General features: G+C 42.4%; 1 pseudogene; it reads left to right on the forward strand.

The window, feature by feature from the left end:
• LOC141155384 (protein transport protein Sec23A-like) overlaps nt 1–24,206 on the forward strand; it is a 38,746-nt pseudogene that overhangs the window by 11,338 nt on the left and 3,202 nt on the right.

A 24,206-nucleotide genomic window follows, 5' to 3' on the forward strand; every position in this document is an offset into this window, starting at 1 on the left:
CTGTTTGGAAGGCTATGTAGGGGAGGGGGGCATTCTACGGTTTGGAGGGCTATGTGGAGGGTAGGGGGTATTACTGTTTGCAAGGCTATGTGGGGGGTGGCATTACTGTTTGGAGGGCTATACGGGGGCCATTATTTTGTTGCAGGGCTATGTGGGGGCCATTATACTATTTGGAGAGCTATGTGAGGTCCATTATACTGTTTGGAGGGTTATATGGCAGCTATTATACTGTTTGAATGGCTATGTGGGAGCTATTATACTGTTGGAGGGCTTTGTGGGGGGCATTAAACTGTTTGGAGAGCTAGTAGGGGCCATTATACAGTGTGGAGGTTTGTTTGGGGTCTGTCATTCTCTGGGGGCCATGATATTATTTGGATTGCTGTGTTGGGGTCACAGTTGGGGCATCATACTGTATTGGGGTCACCATACTTTTCCGGGTGGATACAGCAGGGTCATCATACTGTGCATCGGGAGGGTGCTGTGTGGGAATTCACTGTGTGGGAATTCACTGTGTGGGTATCATATTGTGTTTGGGGGTACTTTTATTGGCATCATACTTTAAGGAGGCAATGAAAGGGGTATCTAGAATCTAGGGCTTCAATAGGAGGAAAATTACTCTGTAAGGGCTGCAGAGTTGTGAGGTATGCTCTTCTGTGCCTCACCAAATTTTTTATTTTTTGGGGGGGATTAGAACTAGAGATGAGCGGTGTTCGAATCAAGCTGTTCGCCAATCTCAAATTCGAGCTGTTTTGGGCGGTGTCCGAGCCTTTCGACGAACCCGAACGATTTGAAAAAAATCCGGCTGTTCAAGGTTATGTTCGATAACTGTTAGTGCACCAAAATCGTAACTGGATTTTTTTCACAGTAATGCTGATAATCAATGTTAATACACAGTTTGAGTGTACAGCGGGGGCGGGAGGAGGGGCAGGGGATGGATCTCTGCAGGAATAATGAAGATCTCCATTTTTTTTTCTCTTTCCCGCATTTACAGTGGGGAGGTGCAGTCTGTCAGCCTATCAGCAGCGCACACACGGAGCGAAGTGCTTTTTTTCACTCAAGCAAGGGCATGTGTCATTGGCTGTGTATTTCACATGTCCTTGTCCTATAAGACCCAGCCATTTTCCCCGTCGCCACCATTTTCTCACTGCTGCAGCTTAGTGTTAGACGGCACCGCTGCTGCTGTGTGCGCGCTATACAGTATAACTGTGTGAATTGCAAGCGAATTGTATCTGAAATAGACAGATAGCTTGGGAGTAGGGACTAGTTCTATTTGCAGCCCTTTTGAGGGCTAGGTTACAGCATTTCCTATGACTTTTAGCAGGCAGGTCTGTGCTCTTAAATAGACAGATAGATTGGGAGTAGTGACTAGTTGTAATTGCAGCCCTTTTGAGGGCTAGGGTACATCAGTTCCTATCACTTTTTGCCAGGCAGGTCTGTTTTAGTGCTGTGCAAGTGTTTTTCACAGCATTTGGCTAAATCTAGCTAAGCAAATCCTTTTGGGTCTCTTGCAGTGTGTGTTAGTCAGTTGAGTAGCCTATCTGTGTTGCAAGCTACACCACCTGTGTATGTAATACAAATTTTTTACTGCACCTAGCCAAGTAAAACCTTTTGGGCATATTAGCAGTGTGTGGTACTCATTCTATTAGGCCATCTATACTAAGCTCCACCAGCTTTCAAATTACTAATAATTTTTAGCTGCATCTTGCCTGGAAAATAATTTTGGGCATAGTAGCAGTGTGTGGTGCTCATTCTATTAGGCCACCTATACTAAGCTCCACCAGCTTTCAAATTACTAATATTTTTTTGCTGCATCTTGCCTGGAAAATAATTTTGGGCCTGTAGCAGTGTGTGGTACTCATTCTATTAGGCCATCTATACTAAGCTCCACCAGCTTTCAAATTACTAATAATTTTTAGCTGCATCTTGCCTGGAAAATAATTTTGGGCCTGTAGCAGTGTGTGGTGCTCATTCTATTAGGCCATCTATACTAAGCTCCACCAGCTTTCAAATTACTAATAATGTTTGTTCTCTCTGAACATGTGTTCAGCGCTGCTGGTGGTGTGCTGACAGACAAGCGCACGCGGCTGTCCACTGACAATGTAGATAGACTCACATTCAAAAAGATGAACAAATCATGGATCCGCAAGGACTTTTCTACCCCTGTGTCATCCTGGGGAGAGTAAAAGCTTGAGGATTTGTTAAAATCACCTCACCAACCGTTTTAAGCAACTCTGGGGCAATTGATGCCACTTAAGTGGTGTCTGTGCCACAAATTTTTGGAAAAAATGGAGACTCTTTTTGGAGTCCCCTTGCTGTGTTTTACGTGACGTTGGCATCGTCAATTACAGGTGGGTTGGGTCTCCCCTCCCCCCCTTTTAACCGTAAGAAACTACATACACTATGGCTTGGGGTAACACAGATGGTTGAGTCTGAAGAGCTGTTTACTCAGAGGTCTGCTCCAAAGCTTCAGTGTCTGCTAGTCAGCGGAGTAACCCAGCTGCGAAGCAAGCTGCACCGCCTGTGTATCTAATAATGATTTTTAACTGCATCTAGCCTAGGCAGACTGTGGTGACCCCCAACCAAACCCAGACGCTCAGCTCCCTACCGCCCCTCTTTCATTGACAATACAATCATGTAACTCTTACAACTGGATGGGTGAGGATCGGTCACAGCTTTATTAACTGTTTATACTCATTACATTAGAAAGGCATTTTATTTCTAAAATAATTCAGCTTTTTGCAGCATGCCCTGTGTCTCCAGTCTCCACAACGGCAAGTTGGCCAACAAGTGTAACTCTCCAACATGTCCTTTCTATTTCCAGGCCACGAAGGATCCTGCGTACTCGTATGCAGGACTCTGACCCCCATCCATCACTCTTAACTCTTGTTCCACTCCGTCCTGGAGTCCTGACAGGAATATGTCCAGTCCAATATCCATTAAGTGAACACAGTCGGGCCGTATGAGGCCTGCTTTATCTCCCTCCAGTTGTCCGCCTCTGTCTCTTATAAATTTTGGCATCCAAATATTTATTAGCCGCCTTGTCCGTTCGATGGCCGTGATGTCTCGGGCACCTTGCCATACCGCGCTCGGCACAATCTCTGACTATTTTTGTGAAAAATTCTCTGAAGCACTCAGTGTCTAGTTTCATTATTGCCATTAGTTAAGCGCTCTTGTGATGACCTAGGTTGTTTCCCCCGGCCTGTATAACTAAGATGACCGGACCTCTTGCCTCTCTCCCTACCTTGATTACCTCCATTAGTACCTGTGGCCATTGCAGGCCTCTAATACCTCTCCAATTCAAATATGTGTTATGAAACTCAAATTTTCTCCCGCCTGGGCAGACTTTCGCCCTTTTTTCTGCACAATATATATACGAGTGGCCTATCACCCACACTGTTGGCTTAGCGTCACTAGGTAAATTAAACTAACCACGTTAGGATAACAAGTCCGGTGTTATGTATCTCGCCAAACACATGGATTGCCATCTCCCTATCCTCTGAACTTCCGTTTGTGACAGTCCTGCTCTTGCTGCTTCCATGGCCGCACCTATGCGGAATGAGTGTGTCCCATAATCTTTGGGGTGGTTTCCTGCCGATGTTATGCATTTATTAAATATAGCTTGGAACTGGTATCTTGATAATGGCGTTCCATCAATGTGTGATAGGAAGAAATTACTTAGTGATCTGATGGTTATATATGTTTTTACTATTGTTACCCGACTCAGCGTACCGTTTGTCGGTTGTAGAAGTATCCAAGTGCCCCTGCCCGCTGGAACCGTTTTCGATTTGCGTATGCGTAGACGTATTGCTTTATTGGCTATGACTACGTCCTGGTGTAATAAGCCTCCACTGGTGGTAATTTTGGATTGAGGGACTAATTCGCTTATGCATAGAGCCCCGAAGAAGGCGATCGCAAATACAGTAGACAGTAGTGTTGCTTCGAATTGTGAGTATCATGTTAATGGTGTTAGGGATATGATGTGAGAAATCAGTTTTAGTAACACGGGACGGAACGTCTACACTCCTGACTTGGCTGACCCCTTTTCCACCCTTTTATGGATTGTCTGATGATGAATCTCTTTGTCACATGCCCCCAATTCAGTAGTTGGAAGTGAAATGCTACTCCTGTCAGCCACCGCTGCGCTGACGCCCGTGATATGCCCCTCATCATTAGCTGGTGGAGAAATTCTATGGTGACTTGTAATCTGGCTTGTTCACATTGGTCAACCCGTCTGCCTGCTACTAGTCATGTCCACTGTTCCCATGCCTTACCGTATGCTTGCCACATCGATGGGGCAACTGACGCTCTGATTAATGGCATCAACTATTCTCCAATAGATCCCATAGGGAGGCTGGGCAACTGTTGCCCGATGGGTGGGCGTTGGGGAGGAGCTCTGTGAAAATCTGCCAATTGAATTGTGATAAAGCGTTAGACCCCTCAGCATCGTGCCTAGCACGGACCCATACATTGTGTTTTAGGCACAGGAATGCTAGCCGGCGAAGTAGGCCTAGCACTGGGAGAGACGATGATGCCATATTATTAATGAAGTGCGCTAGGCTGGTGTTTTTTGTTATGAAGAGTATATTTTTGTTAGCAAGGCGCGCGCCCCATATTTCTATTGCTACCACTATTGGAAACAGTTCCAGGACTGTCTTTTTTTGTCAGCACTTGTTCTGCCCAATACGGAGGCCATAAGCTTGTGCACCATTGGTTATTTAGTATCGCTGCATATCCGCCTGATTCTGCTGCCCCGGTGAATAATCTTAGTTGAATGTTGGACTGCTCTGCTGACATAAATAACGTGTGACCGTTGAATGATTATAAGAAGGTTTTCCACACCTCTAAGTCCGCCCGTAGCTGCCTGCTGATTCTGATTGTATGACTCGGTTTAGATGCCCCTTTTGTTGCGGGCGATAAATGAAGAGAAAAAACCCTTCCGACTGGCATCACCCGGCTCGCAAACACGAGGAGACCTAGTAATACTTGCATCTGCTGTAGTGTTACTTTCCATACTGTGCAAAAAACCTAGATCAGGTGTAATGTTTTGGTATTTTTTCCCATGGGAGGCGGAACAACCTTGCTGTGGTGTCGATTTCGATGCCTAAGAACGATTTTTTTTAGTTGTGGGGCCTATGTTTTTGGTTGGGCATAATGGGACTCCAAACCGACGGGAGATGTTTGTGAACTCGTTGAGTAAAGGGCAGCGAAAGTGGATGACCAATCGCCACATGGCAGAAAAAGAAAGGAAAAAATCAGCTCACCCACCTAGAAGATCAACAGCACGGAGCCAGGAGTGCTACCAGATGAACATGAGGAACCAGGAAGATCCAGCTGAACAAATTTTCTAAAATCCACTTTTTATTGGGTAATACAAAAAATATTTTAAAAGTCCACCTTGGAGAAGAACAGCAAATGCGTTTCGAACTAAAGGTTCTTAATCATTGCATAGCAAAAAAACAGCAAGGAAGTGGTATTTATATGTCATGTCCTGCTATGCACCTGTTCAAGGCTGAGTTAATCTTAAATTTAAACACACATACCATGTTAAAATCGTATAGCATAGAAACAATGCATATAAATGTAAATAATCCAAAAGAAAAGAAGAAAAAAGGAACATATATACAGTACAGACCAAAAGTTTGGACACACCTTCTCATTTAAAGATTTTTCTGTATTTTCAGGACTATGAAAATTGTACATTCACACTGAAGGCATCAAAACTATGAATTAACACATGTGGAATTATATACTTAACAAAAAAGTGTGAAACAACTGAAAATATGTCTTATATTCTAGGTACTTCAAAGTAGCCACCTTTTGCTTTGATGACTGCTTTGCACACTCTTGGCATTCTCTTAATGAGCTTCAAGAGGCAGTCACCGGAAATGGTTTTCACTTCACAGGTGTGCCCTGTCAGGTTTAATAAGTGGAATTTCTTGCCTTATAAATGGGGTTGGGACCATCAGTTGTGTTGTGCAGAAATCTGGTGGATACACAGCTGATAGTCCTACTGAATAGACTGTTAGAATTTGTATTATGGCAAGAAAAAAGCAGCTAAGTAAAGAAAAACGAGTGGCCATCATTACTTTAAGAAATGAAGGTCAGTCAGTGCGAAAAATTGGGAAAACTTTGAAAGTGTCCCCAAGTGCAGTTGCAAAAACCATCAAGAGCTGCAAGGAAACTGACTCACATGAGGACCGCCCCAGGAAAGGAAGACCAAGAGTCACCTCTGCTTCTGGGGATAAGTTTATCCGAGTCACCAGCCTCAGAAATCGCAGGTTAACAGCAGCTCAGATTAGAGACCAGGTCAATGCCACACAGAATTCTAGCAGCAGACACATCTCTTCAACAACTGTTAAGAGGAGACTTTGTGCAGCAGGCCTTCACTGTAAAATAGCTGCTAGGAAACCACTGCTAAGGACAGGCAACAAGCAGAAGAGACTTGTTTTGACTAAAGAACACAAGGAATGGACATTAGACCAGTGGAAATCTGTGCTTTGGTCTGATGAGTCCAAATTTGAGATCTTGGTTTCCAACCACTGTGTCTTTGTGCGACGCAGAAAAGGTGAACGGATGGACTCTACATGCCTGGCTCCCACCGTGAAGCAAGGAGGAGGAGGTGTGATGGTGTGGGGGAGCTTTGCTGGTGACACTGTTGGGGATTTATTCAAAATTGAAGGCATGCTGAACCAGCATGGCTACCACAGCATCTTGCAGCGGCATGCTATTCCATCCGGTTTGCGTTTAGTTGGATGATCATTTATTTTTCAACAGGACAATGACCCCAAACACACCTCCAGGCTGTGTAAGGGCTTTTTGACCAAGAAGGAGAGTGATGGGGTACTACGCCAGATGACCTGGCCTCCACAGTCACCAGACTTGAACCCAATCGAGATGGTTTGGGGTGAGCTGGACCGCAGAGTGATGGCAAAAAGGCCAACAAGTGCTAAGCATCTCTGGGAACTCCTTCAAGATTGTTGGAAGACCATTTCCGGTGACTACCTCTTGAAGCTCATCAAGAGAATGCCAAGAGTGTGCAAAGCAGTCATCAAAGCAAGAGGTGGCTACTTTGAAGAACCTAGAATATAAGACATATTTTCAGTTGTTTCACAGTTTTTTGTTAAGTATATAATTCCACATGTGTTAATTCATAGTTTTGATGCCTTCAGTGTGAATGTACAATTTTCATAGTTATGAAAATACAGAAAAATCTTTAAATGAAAAGGTGTGTCCAAACTTTTGGTCTGTACTGTATAATAATAATCTATAAATGATCACTCATAATGATACATCAAATCATGTCTGATGTTTAAACCCGCTGGTACACGTGTATTTAAAGTATAAATCCACCAACTTTCTCTATTAAGGAGCTTTCTCCTATAATCATCCACCAAATCTCCACCAATCGCCATGGCCCACGGAGGGGCCACCACAGTCAGTGAATCCTTCCTTATTTAGTATAGAGTCTACCAATACTTTTGGCGTATTAGCCCAACTGCGAAGCAAGCTGCACCGCCTGTGTATCTAATAATAATTTTTAACTGCATCTAGCCTAGGCAGACTGTGGGAACCCCCAACCAAACCCAGACGCTCTGCATCTAACCCAGCCAATCATTTGATAGTATTGCTAGTAGCAGAGTCGCATGGGCTCTAAACCTTGCATAGCCTGTGCATTTTTTCAGATCGATAAGGATGACCCAACTCGTGTTATCTTAATCATTTGTCACCAAAAGCTAAGTAGAGGCCAAAAAATCCATAGTTTGAGTACTTCATGCATGAACCGTCACATGGATATGAAGCATAAGTTGCAGTGCGAAGCTCACTGTGCTACAATGCGGCCTAGCGGGCCGGGACAACCACCATCTGCCCCACCTGTGTCATTCTGGGGAGACTAAAAGCTTGAGGATTTTGGAAAATCACCTCACCAACCATTTTAAGGAACTCTGGGACAATTTATGCCACTTAAGTGGTGTCTGTGCCACAATTTTGGGAAAATGGAGACTCTTTTTGGAGTCCCCTTGCTGTGTTTTACATGACGTTGCCATCGTCAATTCCAGGTGGGTCGGGTCTCTCCCCCCCCCCCTTTTAACCGTAAGAAACTACATACACTGTGGCTTGGGGTAACACAGATGGATGAGTCTGAAGAGCTGTTTACTTATACTATAGCCTGGGAATCAGAGGTCTGCTCCAAAGCTTCAGTGTCTGCTAGTCAGCGGAGTAGCCACCGCCTGTAGATCTAATTACAATTTTTTTTTTCAAATTCAAGTTTTTTTTTATTTTTGTGTTGAAAAAGTACAAGAAAATACAATATACATAGTAAAAGGGGTAGTATAACTATAAATCTATGCATAACGACAGTACATTGGGGGGTACAGGGAGGGTTTTCCATCAATATCCAGATCAAGCATGTATTTTTCCATATGAAAGATAGAGAGAGAGGGAGCGGACCACGGCAGACCACCAATCAATAGAGTGTGATTATGATCATTGTTGTGCCGACATCACGGATAACTTTAGTTGGGGGCTAGATGGTAGGCGTCAGAGTTTTGCAAATCAATCCAATCCCTCCAAATCACACAGTATCTATCACCATCAGCCGGTGAGATGGCAATCAGATGCTCCATCCTATTAAGGAGGGAGATCTCCGCAAACCATTCCTCCACAGTGGGTGGGTCTCTGCTTTTCCAGTGTCGTGGAATGACACTCTTAGCCGCATGTATTAGGTAGCCTATTGATGACCTTTTATAACTACGTTTACTTATTGGTAACATTGATAAAAGGAGGGCTTCTGGCATATTAGGGATAGTCAAACCAGTTATTTTCTCAATCATGGGAACCAGCTTTGCCCAAAATGCATTTATTATAGGGCATGCCCTCCATATGTGTGACATTGTCCCTTCCCCCTCCCCACATCTCCAACATCTATCTGAGACCACTGTATACCATCTATGAAGGACTGCTGGTACCCGGTAATATCTAGAGATAATTTTGAAGGAGGTTTCCTGAGCTTTGGACACTATTGAGGTTTTATGTGTTAGGAAGAAACATTTGTCCCATTGTGAGTCAGAGAAGGACTTCCCCAGTTCCCTTTCCCATGCACCGCAGAATCCTGGCCTATTGTCAGTTACGTGGGCAATGAGGAGATTATACAGTAGGGAGATGGAGTGTGTAGGGTGTGACAATGATAGGCTCAATTTTTCAAAGTTTGTGAGATCTCTATGAAGATGTGTGCGCTTCTTCACAGTTGAATAGAAGTGTTGTAACTGGCTATATTCAAAATTAGCCTTCGGGGAAGTGGCTCTTCCCTGTAACAAGTCATTGAGGGGGAGCAGCGAAGTAGTGGAGATGACATGAGAAAATAATATCGGATGGGATTTATTTGAACCGAGAAATCTATTTGCAGATAGTCCTGGTGGGAAATCTGGATTATTTGAAATCGGGAGCAAGGGGCCCTGGGGGTCGATTGAGGATAAGCTTTTTTTTTTGGGATCTCAAAGCCAAAGCAGTGGCATAAGTACTATATGACATGAGGCCAAGAGAGTGGACAATTAAATGGGCGCACCATGGGAGAGTGGTAAGAGCTTTAGGACAAATGGATTGAGCTATTTTGACCCACAATTTCCCCTTCGAATGATGGAAGAAGTCCAGGATTCTAGCGTGTACTGCTGCCATGTAATACCTTCTACAATCCGGAAGGCTAAGGCCCCCCTTTTGTTTGTGTCTGATCAGAATGTCCCCCCGAATGCGTGGACGCCCACTTGCCCAGATAAATCTGCAAAAGCTACTGCGTAGTCTTTTCCAAAAATTTGAGGGAATTACCACGGGAATGGTTTGGAAGAGGTATAAGAGTTTAGGTAGGACGTTCATTTTTAGTATATTTATTCTGCTGAACCAGGAAAAATCCTTCACCGTCCAACAAGTAAGATCTCTATGGAGTTGTTCATAAAGGGCCCAAAATTAAGATAAAATAGACGGGAGAGGTCTCTATGAATACGAATTCCTAAGTATTTGATACCCTGTGAGGGCCAGGCAAAGGGAAAGTTGGACTGGATGGAATCCTGTATGGATTTGGGGAGGGAGACATCGAGGGCCTCAGACTTCGCTGCATTGATTTTAAAATTTGACCATGTACCAAAGTGATCTATTTCAGCCATAACAGCAGTGATGGATATATGTGGTTGAGTGATATATACTAGGACATCATCAGCAAATGCAGAGCACTTGTACTCGGTGCCTCCCACCTCAATCTCCTTAATATTGGGGTTATCGTGAATTGATGAGAGCAGGTGCTCCATCACTAGGATGTATAAGAGAGGGGACAGAGGACATCCCTGCCTTGTCCCATTGGTGATTATGAAAGGTGATGATAATGTTCCATTTATCTTCAGCCTAGCTGACGGATTGCGATACAGGGCCATGATTTTGGCTATAAAAGGGTCCCCTACTCCAAGCTTTTTAAGAGAATAATATATGGCGTGCCAGGAGACTCTATGGAATGCTTTCTCAGCATCCAACGTGAGTATCTAATTACAAATTTTTAACTGCATCTAGCCCAAGCAATACTTTGGGCCTAGTAGCAGTGTCTGCTAGTCAGCGGATTAACCCAGCTGTTAAGCAAGCTACACCACTTGTAGTTTGGACACTTAATTTTTTCAAAGGAAATGCTTCGGGCCCCTGGGACACTCAGTGAAGAGCATCGGGGAGGCACCCCAAGGCACAGGGGCTGGGACTGGCGGTAGGACGCCTTGCGGTGGACCGCCAAGCTTGTTCCTTATAAAAGCTTTTTAACTGCAGCAGCTTTAGTGGACGCTACTGGAGCTGGAATTACCGCGGCTGCTGGCATGAGACTTGCCCTCCAATAGATCCTTGTAAAAGGATTTAAAGTGTACTCATTCAAATTAGAGAGACAATTTAAATTAAAAAGATTAGACCTGCCTCCACCGCAGGGGGGCTCGCTCGACCCACCAGCGGACAGGCACCAGTATTGGGAGAGGGGGACTGGCCGTCAGGGTTCACCGCGGCTCTGGCACAAACCCGGCGACACGGAGGTGGCACGGGCAGGAACGGACTGGCCGTGTCGGCTTCGCATTTTTTCGGTTTTAGAAGGGCATGACATGCCTATATCTGTGTCTCCCCTCCTTTTACTCCTCCACCTCTTTTCTTTTCGCATGACTATATGTACTTGTCACTTTTCCATGTGTTAGTTGTGTCTTCTGAGCAGTTTGTCAGCTTTTGGACACCTTTGAAGTGTTTTCTATGTGTTTTCTGTGTGTTTCTATGTGTTTTTGTTTGCCTGCCATTGGTTTTAACAGTGTTTGAAGGTGTTCGACGAACCGAACTGAACTCGAACACTACGGCGGTGGCTCAACACTAATTAGAACTTCTCTTATGGGGCCCCATTATTTGTATGTACGCCCCTGTGTGTGTCCTAATATTTATGTCCATATAGTGTAGAACTCTACTGAACATTTATATACATTAAACACTATATATGCAGGAATTCCTAACATGCTTTTACTGTCCCTGAGATGATTTAAGAACAGGCAAAATGTAGTTTCTTATGGAAGACTGGGTCTGGTTGTGCATAGTGAAAGCGGATCTGTCAGCAATTGACATTACACTTTTACATTATTAGATATTTTAAGTGTGATACTTACTTTTTAAATCTATTTCAGACTGGCTTAATAATTCTGATGAGTAATTTATGAGTCCAGCTGTAGAATGAAATAGCTAATGAGTACAAGCATATGCACACTCCACCCACCCAACCTGACAGACAACTGCAGCTTGTACTTAGCAGTGTGAGATTTCAGCAGCAGCAGGTGGACACGGTCAGTCAGGTTCAGTGGGCAGAGAACATATTAAACTTTCATAAAAGATTATGCAGCCATTCTGGCATACATCATCTTATAAGGTTTAGGTAATCTATTCAGTAATGTATGCAGTTTTGTATTAGGAAATCTGGTGATGGATCTGCTTGTCAAGTGCTCACTAGGTGAGGTGGATCCTTGAAGACCAAGGTCCGGGTGGTCATACAATGCTGCTCACCATTATTGGCACCCCTTCATTTTTTCATAGACTGTACAATATTTTCAGAAATAAATGGAAATGTACCAAAGTTCTGTCCTCAGGATTTTTTAATTAGTGGTCCTAAGTATTGCAACAATAAAACATTGTTTTTCAACTTCCATGTTGCAATTTCAAAGAAGAAACAGAATAAACAGCATGTGCAGCAATAAAAGCATCCCTAATTAATACTTGGTTGCATCCCCTTTGGCATTGCTGACAGCCTCCAAACGTTTCTTGTAGCCATCTATAAGCTTCTTACACTTCCCAGCTGGAATTTTTTCCCACTCCTCCTTTGCAGTTTGTTCAAGCTCTTGAATGTTTGCAGGGATATTTTTCCCATTATCAGATTTCAGCTCACCCCAGATTTTTAATGGGGTTGAAGTCGGGACTCATTTCTGGCCATTTTAAAACAGTCCATCTTTTCTTTTTCAACCATTCCTGTGTACTTTTGGATGTTTGCTTTGGGTCATTGTCTTGCTGGAGGACCCATGACCAAGTTTTCTTATACTGGTTAGGACATTTCACTCTAAAATGTCTTGATAATTATCTGATTTCATGATTCCTGTGATAGGGTCAAGGCTTCCAATACCACAGCATTATGGATCCTCCACCATGCTAGACTGTTGGTAATGTGTTCTATTCCTTATAAGCTTCCCATTGCGCCATCTGTAAACAAACTGTTGCTTTGCATTGCCAAAAAGCTCTATTTTTGTTTCATCTGCCCACAGAACATTTTCCCAGAAGGATTGTGGTTTGTCAAGGTACTCTTTGGCAAAGATCGGTCATTCCTTTTTATGCCTTTTCTTCAGCAATGGTTTCTTCCTTGCCCTTCGCCCATAAAGCTGTGCTTGGTTTAGTGTGCGGCGTATGTTACTTGTTGAAACCATGACCCCAGACCGTTCCAGGTTGGCCTTCAGGTCTATGGATGTTTGATGTGGTGTTTTTATCCCACCATTCGCACCAACCTTCAAAGACATCTCGTCAATTTTCCCTTTTCCCCCACGAGAGAGAGAGAGGTTCTTGACGGTTTCATGCTTGGCAAACTATTTAATAACATTGCGCACTGTTGAAACTGGGATACCAAGGTCTTTGGAGATGGCCTTATATCCTTTGGAAGTCTTGTGTTTGCTAATAATAGCAGTTCTGATGTCCTCAGACAGCTCCATTGTCTTCACCATTGTGACAAAGGAACAGGGCCTACCATGTGGCTTTTTAAAACACTGAAGTCATCATTCATTGGCTAATTCATGTCACATGGGCACCAACAATTAATCACAGGTAAATCTCTTTTGTGATTTACCACAGGCGAGTCAAAATGTGTTTCCATACTAAATTAATGTAAAGGGTGCCAATACCAGTGACACAGCAAGCTTTAGGCTTTCCTATTTTCCCTCCCATTGGTTTTTGCTTTAAATTATTGTTTATCATTTGCTCTTTTGTATTAAACACGAGTCTATATACAAAAATACTGTTCAATTGATTCATTTTTTCAGGAGATATTCCACATTATGTACTTAAACTTCATGGGTGCCAATAACGATGAGCAGGACTGTAGGGGTCACAGGCATCAGTGCAGCAAGCAGTTGAAACACGCAGGAAATGCAGACAGATAGCAGAGGTACTGGAAGCCACAGGCAGAGAGGAGACATCCTGGTGAACGCAGACAGCAGATGCCATAGAAGACTTTGAACAAGTAACAGAGGTTCTGGAAGCTGCAGGCATACAGAAGACATCCTGGAGACCAGAGACAGGGAGCTGTGCATAGACAAAGTAAAATTCTTAATACCAAGACACAGGGTGTGTTTATTGGTAGGCCTTATATAGGCCTAGGAAATTCAACACATGGGAGCACGTCAGGATACTTGCAAAGCTCAACATGCAGAACAAGAAAGTTTAGCGCACCTGGGTTTTAGGAAGCAGAGTCCAGACCTGGGACAGGTGTGTAACACTGTTTTAAAGAAGGCCTTCCATGAAGTTTTTTTGTTTTTTTTTTAACTAAATCTGTGTATGTAGTGTAGTTTGTGTGTTAATATACTCACCTAAAGCCACCTTCTCTGGCCTCCAGCGCCATTCCGCTCCTATTCTCAGTGATGTTACTGCTCTGCAAGCTCTCCGGCTCACATTGAGCTCTGCGTGACACGGAAGTGGCTTTTACAATGTAAGCCTATGGAGTGTCAGAATGCTTCCTTTATAAAAGAGAGTTCTGTCTCATACATAGAGATGGAATAAGCCGGAGAGTCTGAAGTATGAAGTGACATCGCTGAGAAGAGGAGCAGAACGGATCTGTAAGCTGAATACCGCAGAAGGTGGCGATTGGTGACATCACTGAGAAGAGGAGCAGAATGGAACTGGAAGCTGGGGAAGGTGGCGATAGTAGAGTATATTAATACACTCACACTACATTACATTCATATATACACACATTTAGTAAAAAAATTAACCGGAGTGCATCTTTAATATACACAGTATATGTAATGTATCAAGTTTCTAGAAAACTCATTCATGCAAATAAATGATTCCTTGTTTTTACAGCCTGTATTGCTCGATAGCACCAGCATTCTACCAGATAGGATCCTTCTGATGGACACATTTTTCCAGATCCTTATTGTAACGCAATGGACCCCTTTTATATACAACATAGGATGATTTCTTATTTATCCGGACAATTTGGTATTTTGTGGCGAACTCGTAATATGCCACTCATGGGTTAAGTTCTTACAATCTAGCTGGACACTATTTTGTATACCCATTGTTTCTAGAGTCTCGTTGATGTTGGTAATATTGACCTAGGTAATGCAATTATGAATTTAATCCTGTTAGAATGCCATTGTATTACCATGTGGATTGTTGACTCTATGTAAATTGACTCAGCCATCATTGTTCTAATGTCATAACTTGCAAACCAAATGTCTCCTACTAGCATTTCATTGTAGTAGTATATCAACCAGTATGTGGTTCTCCCTTGCCTGGACTGAAATACGACCAAAAATGGTTATATGGGACTTGAGATCCAGCCAATGAAAAGACAGTCTTCTTCCACCAATCGTGAAGTCCCCAGTATCCTGCAATGAGGGCTGAGGGTATATCAGGAGGACTGTTCAGTTGACCGGGAAATTTTTGCCTACTGCCCTCAGCCTAGGGATGTCGGTCCCGACTGCAGGTGCACTAGCTTGAAGACAGGCAGCTAATTTAGGATCTTCGGAATCAAATGGGAGAACAATGATCGCCTAGGACGGAACCCAGGTTGGGACATTTCGGTCATCTGGTTACAGACTTTGCCGTGCTGTCTCAGTTCCAAACTCCGGCATTATTTCTCTCTGGGCGGGTGCCTGCCAAAAGAAGGGGACCACTGGTTTGGAGTACATAGTCCTGGAAGATCTGAGATACGAAGAATCTAAAACCCTGGGGAGCCAGCGGAAGGGTGAGACGCTGTTGCCTGTTACAATTTGTGCTGTGCTGGTTATGTGTTATATGCTGTTAGTTGTTGGGGATCCAATAAAGCCTTAACGGTTGTGTTGTGTTCCGCCCACGGTTGAGGAGTTCGGGCGTTCAGTTGGGGATGAGCCCTGGTCCATGTTGTCTTTCTAAAGGCGGCTGGGCCAGTGGACGAGAGCACCCACTGACCCTGTGTCTTCACACTTATTTATCATGGTGAGGTAAGTTTGACTCTTGTCATATGCACTAATGGAATATTTTTGCATCTATCAGTTTTGTGTTTAATTCATATTGTTAATATTTTTAGTTAACTTATTCTCCTTGTCCTGGTTTAATCTAGACTATTGCACAGTGGAGGAAAGCAGGCTATCAAGATATGCCTGAGTATGAGAATTTCCGACATTTGCTTCAGGCCCCTGTTGATGATGGACAGGAGATCCTTTACTCTCGTTTCCCCATGCCTCGTTACGTTGATACAGAACATGGAGGAAGCCAAGTAAGTGCTGATATAAATATAAGGCTTTAACAGGGAGAAATACACTAAAATGAGTTGTCTGGGCACATGATATTAATGATCATAGAAGGGTGGGTGGTCCAACTTAAGGCACCCCCACCGATCAGCTCTTACAAGGTCAGGTCGAAGCCAGATGTAGACATAGAAAGGAGTTGAACATATCAACTACATTCAATGTGTAGAACGTGCTTTGAGGTTCTGAAGATAAATTCCTAGTAGCTGATAACAGCTGATTACTGGGGGTGCTGGAAAGTGGACCCCCATCCTTCTGATATGGAGGACCTATTCATAGATGAGCAATACCATATTCCCAGACATCTCCTTTAAGGACATACAGTCATCTAAGTTTTCATAACATTGTAAAGGCAGTCACATTGCATGGGCAATTACTCCTCACTCTATACCAGGAACAGGCCCCTACTTTTTCATAGCCTACTTTTGATATAATTTTCATTGCTGAAGTGCAAGGCGAGGGGTGGAGGAGCCATCACTTAGTGTGCGTTATGGGGATGTTCACAGAGACTTTCTGTGTGGCAGAAAAATCCAATATGTTTTTTTTATTTTTTTTTAGAGAAATCAATATTCCATGTATTTTTTTGGATAAGATTTTCAGATCTAACTCAGTTTTTGAAGTGATTTGAAGATAGTTTTAAGCGTTTTTCCAAGGTTCCTACATGTTTTTTTGCATCCTTTTGACTTGACAATGTCAGGTTTGGAGTGGATTTTGACAGCTGTATGAAGCCCATAGTCTGCAGCTATCATTGCGTCCAGGATAAAAGCGGGACTCACCGATAGAGAATAGACCACAATTCCAGCCTCTGTTGCTTCACTGCAGCCTCCAGTCTCCATCTGGACCGTGTTGGTAAAGAGGCCTTCAATAAACAATGTCACATTGGTCCTACTCCAAGGATTAATGTAAGTTGTGGGGTGGCACAATGTGTCTTCATGCTCCTGCCACACTTCTTGTGGGATTTTGGACATTGTAAATCTGCTCCTCTATCCATTTACACAATGACCTTGATGGACCAACATACAGTATATGTTATGGCTTCACTGTTTATCAGGTAGACAATGAACTTACTAGCACAATTTTCAGATGAATCTATATGGCATCCATATGGCATTCACATATGAGCAGTACTGTTTTGTGTACTTAAGCCTCAAAATTGTTTTATTACAATTGTATTTTCTTACACAATTAAAAAAAAGGAACCTGTTGCTTGGAGACACATTATTGCTGATTATTAAACCTCTTTTGGATACAAATTTACAGCCATTTTCTATATTTGTGTAAGGACAGGATCTGTATGTAAAATCAAGAAATGTTTCCTAATTACATCCACTACCTGATAGTAGTTACAACTGTATTGTGTCAGAAAAAAACACTGTTTTATTTCCTTTATAATTCTTAAGACTCCAATCCCTATAACGGTCACAAGTACTGTGTCTTATTTTTGGAATCATTCACCTGTTTTGCTGGAGCAAGGATTTTTTTCAGAATATCCATGTGCTCCCGGCCAGGAATCAATCCCAGCACATTCCGATTCACAAATGTCAGAATTTGTATAAAATACACAAACTTGTATATATTCTCCTACTGGAAGATTGCATAAAACATCTACGTGACAACTGGTGCCGGCAAAAAGCCGGGTCCCACTGTCTGTTCTTCTCTGATGGCACTGCTGGACATCTTCAGATTTTGAAGGGATATAAGCAATCATAATGTGTTTTTCACCTGCTACACTAAGTTTTCTAGGCTGACCACTGCGCCTATGGTGACCAAATTCTTGGTGCTTCTTCAAAAGAGCTTGATCCACACAGTCTTAAACCTGACTCTTTTGAAATCTTTGCCTGGGAGAGATCTTAAGTACAAAGCAAGGCGAGGGGAGAAGGGTGCCATCACTTAGTTTGCATTAAATAGGTTGTCCACTACATTAACATTGATGGCCTACCCTTAGGATAGGTCATCAATGTCTGATCGGCCAAGGTCCGACACCCGGCAACCCTGCCGATCAGTTATCGGTGGCAGCGATGGCCGCCGGCCGGATGTACTCACTTGCCAAGCTTCACCATCTACTTGTAGTGGCTGCTGCAGGGTTCTGCATATCCTCCTCCTATTCAAATCAATAGGAGGCAGATGTGCAGTACAAGCACCAGTCATGACAAGTAGATGGAGCAGCTCTGCAAGTGAGTACTTCTGGCTGGCGGCCATCGCCGCCCACCACTAACAGCTGATCGGTGGGGGAGCCAGGTGTTGGTCCCGTGTCGGATCTGACATTGATGACCTATTCTTAGGATGCAAAATTAGTGGACAACCTCTTTAAGGGTTGCTGATGCAGTATAATTACCTTGTGTCTTGTTGCGGTGTTCAATCTTACTATGGTGTATGACCTGTGACATGAAACTGTTTTCCACAACCTCACCTTTGTTGGCTATTCCTCACCCAGTGTTAAGACTCTTATACAGCTATCTCTGTTTCAGTTAATGATTTTCTTTCACCCTATACATAGAAAGTATGATCATTGTCACCTGTTTGGTATAATTGGTTAGTTATACAATTAACTATAATCCTTCAAAACTTCTGATTTTGTGCAAGTGTATTTAGAAGAATTGATATTGTTTTGAAGGTAAAGGGCGGTGACACCAAATAATCATTTCATTTTAAGTTTATTCACTTTACATTGTGTTAATTGATAAAAATAAACTATTAACATTTCTATTTTTGAAAGCCTCTTACTTTGAAGCTTTTTTCCATGATTGGCTAAAACTTGTGTACAGCAAAAGTTTGGGTTTTATATACACGTGATCAAGATTTACATATAATGTGACCACAATGATATAATCCTTTGATGTGTAGCTATGTTTTTATTCTGTTGTGGTTTACAAATAGACTAGGAGAAGGGATGAAATTAATAGTAGGTATCTTATTTAACCCATTCACCCCAAAGCCTGATTTCATCTTATTGACCAAGCCAAATGTTTCAGTTCTGACCACTGTCACTTCATGAGTTAATGATCTGGAACGCTTCAACAGATCCCGGTGATTCTGAGACTTTTTTTGTGACACATTGTACTTCATGCTAGTGGTAAATTTAGGTTGATATGATTTGCATTTATTTATTTTAAAATAATTAAATTTGATGACAATTTTGAAAAATTAGCAATTTTCGAAATTTGAATCTTTATGCCCTAAAAACAGATAGTGATAGCACTAAAAATAATTAATAAATATTTCCCACATGTCCACTTTACATCAGCATCATTTTTGAAACATAACTCTTCTAACTTCCCAACAAAGAAAAAAATTAAGAGTTAATCAGCAATTCCCCCCCCCCAAAAAAATTAACAAAACCATTTTCTTTTGAGAGACCACATCATATTTGACGTGCCTGTCTTTTTTAGAGCCCACATCACTCCCGTGCCTGTCATCATCCTCCTGTGAATGCCGGCCCGTGGTAGATTTCTGCTATACACAGCAGTATGTACAGCCCTTCTATGTATAGCGCAGCCGATCGGACGATCGCAGCTTCACGATTCCTAAGGGAAATATTAAATAAAGTAAAAAAAAAAGTTTTAAAGAATATAAAACAAAAGTTCAAATCACCCCCGCTTTACCCCATTAAAAATAAAAGAAAGAAAAAATACACAAATTTGGTATCACTACGTTCAGAAATGTCCTATCTATCAAAATATAACAAAATAATCTGATAGGTAAACGGCGTAACGGGAAAAAAAGCTCAAAACGCAACACAACATTGTGATTCTATGTACAAACAATGACCAACATATCTTAAAGAAACAATGGCGGAGACCCCGGTAAATCCAGGATCAGACAGAGTAGACTACTCATATAGCATCTAGAACAGAAAAGACCATGAGTACAAAATGGCACAAAAAGTTAATAGATAGAGGAGACACCTTTGCCACCTGTCCCCCGCGTCCCCCTGGACCCCATATACAATTGTGATAAGCATCTGGTGAACCTGGGTTTGGGTTATACATTTTTCTGCGCTCCACTTGGAATATATAGCCTTATTCTATCCAGTATATCTCTGGAAAGATACCGCACTATGTATATGGACTCTTTGTAGCTGGGGTATGATATGCCCTTGCAGGTGGGAGTGCGTTTTTCTTCCAGCACATTGCACTTTCTTGTCATGCATTATATTTATATTATGGATATATTAATGGAAGTTAGTTACAGATTAACTAAATAAAACTAACTTTTTATGCCATTTTGTACTCAGGTTTTTTTTCTGTTCTAAAAACAATATTGTAATTAGTCATGGCAATATTTTATTAAAGCTCAGGTCTCAAAAAATAAGCCCTCACCCAGCCCCATATCCTGAAAAATGAAAACGTTATAGGTCCCGGAAAATGGCCCGTGTCATTTGATTTCCTTCCTCAGGGCAGGGACACACGGGCCGTATAACTCGTGCGATGATGATCGCATCGCACTGAATGGACTGACCTGAGTATGACAGCATGATGGATTTCTATGTAGCTGTCAAGCTTAGGTCAGGAGCGGTGCCGGCCAGTACGAGGTTTACCATGCCATCCTCGGATGTGAAATACGGCAGTGTGTCCCTGCCCTTACTGTGCTACTTGCCCCTATTTAAATGGTTTTTTGTACACAATTGTACTTGGGTGCCATCTAGTGGCTATACCATATTACTACATTCAGATCTTTTGAATGAATTTTTATTTGTGGATGACTAACTTTAAGCCATCAATTTTACTAAATCTTCTTTTGCTACCCCATTACCTATGACATTTAGGTGTCTTTCACGTTATCACATTTTTTGTGTCCTCACCATGTGACCTACTACTAATTTTTGGTCTGATTACTTATTGTAATGTTGCCTATTAATTCTTTTGACTTTTTCAATAAAATTACATTTTTAATTAAATAGGCTTTTTTTACTATTTCATATATATTTTGAGGTCAACATACTCCATTTTTCGTCTTTTTGTTTCCTAACTGTATTGGGAGTTCTCCATCTACTTTTTGGGATTATGGTCCCTGGTATTGTCCATATTTCTGGTATTTTTATATTCAGTACATGTTTGGTATCTATGCACTCGTATTGACCTAGAGAAGTAAATTGCCAGATCAGTTTTACCATATATTGAACATGGTAAATAAAAAAAAGCAAAAAACATTGTGGAGGTGCAATTTCACTGCACTTGGAATTGTTTTCCCCGTTTTCCAGTACACTATGCGGCAGAATAAAAGTTAAAAAAAAGTTATGGCTCCTGGAAGAAAGGGAGGATAAAACGAAAACGGAAAATCGCCAGGGGGTGAATGGGTTAAAATAAAATGGTGCTGCCGGCTCTCATCTTTTACAGTGATCGTCCCCCTGATTTGCTGCTCTAGACCACATATAGCTCTATATTAGGGGAAAAAACCCTTCCCTGCCTCCACATATGGCACTAGGGGCATTTTTTTAAATTAAAATAAAAAATTGTTACATTTGCGGGAAGCAGAGAATTACAGGATCCGACTATCTATAATAATTCAGGTTTTATTGCCACCACAACTCAGTTTGTAGGTCAGTTTGTAGGTCAGTTTGTAGGTCAGTTTGGGGGATGGGGGATGGTTAATTAAGTTGGGGAAAGAGGTGACAGAACGGCCAGTGATGAGCAATATAATGAATAATATCTTGTGAATGGATAACAATAAACTGTCTATATATGTAAGAATCGTGTAGAACATGAAAGAAGGAAGCAAGGCGAACATCTTCCTCCTGATTGCTAGACATGTATATTATTATCTGACCCACGCTTTGTGTTTTAACTTGACACTTTTTCACAGATAATGATACCCAAGAAAACACATGATTATAAAATACTATATTGGACTTCTAATCTACTTTTGTTTTATTTTCCAGGCACGCTTTCTGCTTTCTCATAAGTGAACCCTTCCCAGACTCATAGCAATATGTATGGCTGGGGACAGGTCAGTATTTATGCAGATCTGTGATTTTTTTTATTCGTCCAGTGAATAATATTTTAGTGTATTAAAGGGAACCTGTGAGCTGATACATGCTGCCCACCGCCCCGGCAGCACGAGTCCCAGACCAGCTACTGCACTACAAACATATGTTTTACTCTAAAAGAATAACATAGTATAAAACATGGCCGAGGACAAGGTGATTAGTCCAAGAGGCATGTCCTCTCAGGTTTCTCTGGCTAGATTGACAGGTCTATTCTGCATCACGTCAGTCTTGTAAGGTAGGCGGTTTTGGCAGCATGAATCAGCTGACAAGTTCCCTTTAACAGGTATTTTCACCAGACATTGATGGCAGGTCCACAGGACCTTCAACTATCTCTGTAATGGGAACCCCTCTTCCTGCCTGGCGGGGGCAGCTCATAGGCATCACATGAAGGTTAAGAATAAATAAAGAGATGTCTGCACATGTCGAGCATGCTTGTGGATAAGCAATAAGGCTTGGGTAGATGGCGATTTTGCCCACTGCACGGGTCATATGGCCAAATTTTGCTTTGTGCGGCTGCTAAATTGCAGCATAATGTGGATGTACCACAACTAACAAATCACAAAAAATCCAACTGGTCCTTACTATTAGCTTGATACAGTAGTCTTGTCGCAGTACAGCCACACTCACCGGCATTATGCTGCAGCGTAGAATATTTGGCCGCTCAATCTGTGTCATGGAAAAAGACTGTCTAGCCACAGCTTTACTGTCTAGAGCGAGAATCCCTTTTTAAATAATGTTACATATAGCAAAATTTCTGCAACAATGAGTAAAGTTAAGGGAATGCTATGTTTGTAATTACTTTTTTTATTTTATTTTTTGATATATATAAAGAGTAATAGCTAAGCTTTAGTTAAAGAAGCACTCCTCCTCCCTTCAAAATTTCTATCCTCTTAATATATTACAATCATCATATTATATAGCACTGTGCACTTACGATTGCTCATTTTGCCTTTTTACCCAGTTAATTCTACTCTTTTCTCTGCTCTATGACAATAGCAGGAAGTCTCTTGTCCCTGCAGGACTCCTTCCCCTCTTCTGCTCCTGACCCAGCTGATCCCTTCTCTGTCCAGGGACTTTTGCAGTGACTCATGACTTATGCAGGGAAAATTGACCTCCTGTGTCTACATAGACCTTAGAAAGATTCAGCTAGCCAGATTTTAATCACATGATGCCATAGACCTAATGGAAAGGAGAAGAATTAACTGGGTAGAAAGGCAAAATGAGCAATTGTAAGTACACAGTGCTATAAAATATGACGATTGTAATATATTAAGAGGATAAAAACTTTGAAGGGAGGAGGAGGAGTGCTTCTTAAATAAAGCTTAATATCCAACTGCCATTTCAGTAAAATTTTCAGTGGCATGTCTGTTTTTGATTTCAGCTATTTCTAGCTCGTCCCTCCTCCTTCCCTTTTTTATGGAAAATAAAATGACGGTTCCCCTTTAAGAAAAGGTTAGATAAGTTGAAAAGGTTGTCCGGGACTTTAACATTAGAGACTTACCCTTAGAATACAGGTCATCATTGTCTGATTGTTGTGGTGCGGCACCGCTGGTTATTAAAGAAGTTGTCCACTACTTTTTATGAACCTCCAATGTATCCCCCCGGAGCCCAGAAGTGTTTTTGTAAATACCTTGCGGTGCCTTTTCTGCCTGTGAGTGGCGCTATCGCTGGCCGCTCAGAGGGATCACGTGACCCGTCACTGATGTCACGTCAAGTGAGGCATGACATCAGTGACGCGTTCCCCGCAGTGGACGCTGGGCTGTTGACGGGATTACCCAGCATGTCACACCCAGTATCCACCGCGCGCTTTCCCAATGAATGGGGAGAGGCAGAGCGCGCGGTGGATGCCGGCTGTGACGTGCTGGGTAACCCCGCCCACAACCCAGCAGCCACCAGTGGAAAGCGGAAGAGGGACCTTCGGCTGCAGTCTGGACTTGTCGTGACGTCAGCGGATGTCAGCGCCGGCTGCAGCCGGGGGTCACGTGATGCCTGTGAGCGGCCAGTGATAGCGCCGCTCACAGGCAGAAAAAGCACCACAAGGTATTTAGAGAAATACTTTTGGGCCCTGGGGGAATACATTGGGGGATCATATAAAGTAGTGGACAACCCCTTTAAAGTGTTTATTCAGGACTTAGTTTTTAAACCCATAGTAAAAAAAAAACAAAAACAGGCAGATAGTTGCTCACTAC

This window comes from Phyllobates terribilis, unplaced genomic scaffold, assembly GCF_046119375.1.
Source record: "Phyllobates terribilis strain yellow unplaced genomic scaffold, ASM4611937v1 Scaffold_7__3_contigs__length_470593459, whole genome shotgun sequence".
In the NCBI taxonomy this organism is placed as follows: Eukaryota; Metazoa; Chordata; class Amphibia; order Anura; family Dendrobatidae; genus Phyllobates; species Phyllobates terribilis.